The sequence below is a fragment of the Gossypium arboreum genome, chromosome 13 (assembly GCF_025698485.1).
Source record: "Gossypium arboreum isolate Shixiya-1 chromosome 13, ASM2569848v2, whole genome shotgun sequence".
Lineage (NCBI taxonomy): Eukaryota > Viridiplantae > Streptophyta > Magnoliopsida > Malvales > Malvaceae > Gossypium > Gossypium arboreum.
In genome coordinates, this window is record NC_069082.1 from 65,231,927 (window position 1) to 65,235,230 (window position 3,304).

Genomic DNA, 3,304 nt, shown 5'->3' on the forward strand with positions numbered 1-3,304 from the left:
AGTAGGGAACTGCTCAAGGAAAGCCGATTGATCCATCTCAGAAACCAGATTCATCATCAAGACTGAAGACCTCCCCTCAATTTCCATTCAGAAGTTTCGGGTTTTTCTTTATCTTTTGTATTCATTATTCTTCTGATATGTTTACCTTTTTAGTTATGAACTAAAACCCCTAAATACCTAAGGGGAATGAAACCTAAGACAGATCTTGTTATTATTATCTGAATTGTATGATAAATATTTGACTTGTTCTTAATTATGTGTTCTTAATTCTTGTCTTGATATTCCAGGATATTGATTCAAGTTAAGCAATTATTCAGTGGAAGAATAGATCCTGTCTAAAAGTACATTTGTCATAATTAAGTAGAGTTAATCGCGCGCCTAAAGATAGGGTGACAAGATTTTGCCAGATTAGGGTGAAACCTAATAACGAAATCTATAGATCGAGTTAATGTAACCCTAGGGAGTTAATTAGAAAGAGATTTCAATTATTCAACCCAGGGTTAGACGTTGTTAGTCTTGAGAGGGATAATAATATAACTTAGGGATTTCTACGGATCAAGTCAAATGAATAAATCATCCGATTCAGAGTCAAATAACAAGTGAAGTCTAAGTGGATTTTTCCTTAGGTATTGTCTTAATCAATCGAGTTTTTCCAAAAGTAATTCGCCAATTCTATTTTCTGTGATTTCTTAGTTTAGTTAATTAGTTAGATAAACAAAACCCTTTTATTTTTTAGGCTAGGTAATAAAAAGAAAGTTAATACTAGTACGTTTAGTTCCTTTGGGTTCAATAATCCGATTTTGCTAAAGCTATACTACTGTTCGATAGGTACACTTGTCTTCATTGTGATAATAGTTAGTTTCAAGAACGATTCATTATAAATATTTAAAATCTGTCACGAATATCACTTATCAAGTTTTTGGCGCTGTTACCGGGGAACTAAGATATTAGGAACACTAGATTTTTATTACTTTAGCCATTTACTTTTACTGCAATTTAAATTTTAATCTAATTTTTATTACTAATTCTTCTTTTTTCCTTTTTCTAGCAGGTTCTTATAGTTTATGACTAGAAGAAACCCGTCAGGACAATTACTTTTTGACAGTGAGATCAATCGCACAGTTCACAGAAACCAAAGAGAAATAAGGCGAAGCTTAAGATACATAGAGAACGAGCAAGAGGACAATATTTAAAACACAACCGAGGAGATGGCTAAAAGCCAAGAAAATTCGCTACCTCTTGTAATTGCTGTTAATCCAAATTCTGCTCCGCGCACTATGTATGGTTATGCTAAACCTAATCTAACAGGAACTGAGTCAAGTATAGTTAGACCTGCTATTGCTGCAAATAATTTTGAACTGAAACCTAGCACAATTCAAATGATACAACAGTTTGTTCAGTTTGATGGTTTGCAGGACGAGGATCCCAACGCTCACTTGGCAAATTTCCTAGAATTTTGTGATACCTTTAAAATTAATGGCGTTTCTGATGATTCCATTCGCCTTCGGTTGTTTCCCTTTTTGTTAAGGAATAAGGCTAAACAATGGTTGAACTCGTTACCACAAGGGTCAATAACTACTTGGGAACAAATGACCGAAAATTTTTTATTAAAATATTTTCCACCGGCTAAAACAGCCAAATTACGTAATGATATCTCTTCTTTTGTGCAGATGGATTTAGAAACACTCTACGATGCATGGGAGAGATACAAGGACCTTTTAAGAAGGTGCCCTCATTATGGGTTACCACTTTGGCTACAGGTTCAAACGTTCCATAATAGCCTGAATCCTTTGACTCGGCAGATGATTGATGCAGCCACTAGAGGAACTATTAATAATAAGACACCTGAGGTGGCTTACGAATTTATTGAGGAGATTTCACTGAATAACTATCAATAGCAAGTTATGAGAATAAAGCCGATGAAAGCAGCTGGTGTTTTCAACCTCGACGCAGTTACTATGCTATCTAACCAAGTAGAACTCTTAAATAAAAAGATTGATGGTTTGTGTGGTTCTACTCAGGTACATCTAGTGATGAGGTGCAATTCGAATGGAGGAGGACCATGCACAGAATATCAACCCTTCAATCCTATCATCGTGGAGAAACAAGTCCAATATATGGGTAACAATAACTCTAGATCCCAAAATAATCCATATAGTAACGCTTATAATACAGGTTGGAGGAACCATCCTAATTCCTTGTGGGGCGGTCAAGAAAATAAAAGGCCACAACATCCTCCAGGTTTTCAACACCCACCTTACCAGCAAGAAAAGTAGCCAAACCTTGAGGAGATGCTACCCAAATTCATCTTGGTGTCAGAAACTCATTTTCAGAGTACTGATACAGCACTCAAAAATCAACAAGCATCAATCCAAGGGCTCGAAACTCAGCTTAGGCAGCTCGCTAAGTTAATTTCCGAATGACCACAAGGTAGGTTACCAAGAAATACTAAATCTAACCCAAGGGAGCAACTCAACGCGATTGCCATTCAAGATGAGGAAGAGTTAGGTGCAAAACCAAGGCTAGAAATGGTGGTAAGCAAAGGTAAGAATAAGTTTGGCCAAAATGATCCAAAGCTGGTAAGTACAGAATATAAACCTCGTGTGTCATACCCTAATGCGACAGGGAAAGACTGCTCAAATGAAAAATTTGGTAAATTCCTTAAACTCTTAAAAAACTTACATATTAACTTATCGTTTATTGAAGCTCTATCGCAGATGCCAAATGCAATGAAATTTTTAAAGGAGCTTTTAGCAAATAAGCGAAAGTTGGATGAGGCTTCACATGTGAAGCTAAACGCAGTTTGCTCAGCTATTCTACAGAATAAACTACCCAACAAATTGAAAGATCCAAGGAGTTTTACAATTCCTTGCTTAATTGGTAGTTTAGATGTTAATAATTCATTAGCTGATTTAGGGGCTAGTATTAACGTCATGCCTTACAAAATGTTTAAACAACTAGGGCTTGGGAAACCCAAACAAAAAGGATGAGCATTTAATTAGCAGATAAAACTATAAGATTTCCTAGGGGTATTATTGAAGATGTGCTAGTCAAAATTGATAAATTTATATTTCCCATTGACTTCGTTGTTCTAGACATAGAGGAGGATAGCAACACTCCTTTGATTTTAGGAAGACCCTTTTTAGCAACAGTTAGAACGATTATTGATGTTGGCATAGGTGAGCTCACACTTCGTGTGGGAGACAAAACAATCACCCTTCAAGCTCGCAATTCCAGCAACACATCGAAAATTGAAGGTGGTTGTCTAATCCATTCTACTAAAACTGACAATATGGTGCAACCT

General features: G+C 36.1%; 1 non-coding gene across 1 annotated transcript; it reads right to left on the reverse strand.

Moving 5' to 3' along the window:
- Nucleotides 1-1,637: 1,637 nt before the first annotated feature.
- On the reverse strand, nucleotides 1,638-1,744 carry LOC128287629 (small nucleolar RNA R71). The gene has a single exon (XR_008278328.1). It is a non-coding gene; the product is annotated as a small nucleolar RNA R71 (small nucleolar RNA).
- Nucleotides 1,745-3,304: the final 1,560 nt, after the last annotated feature.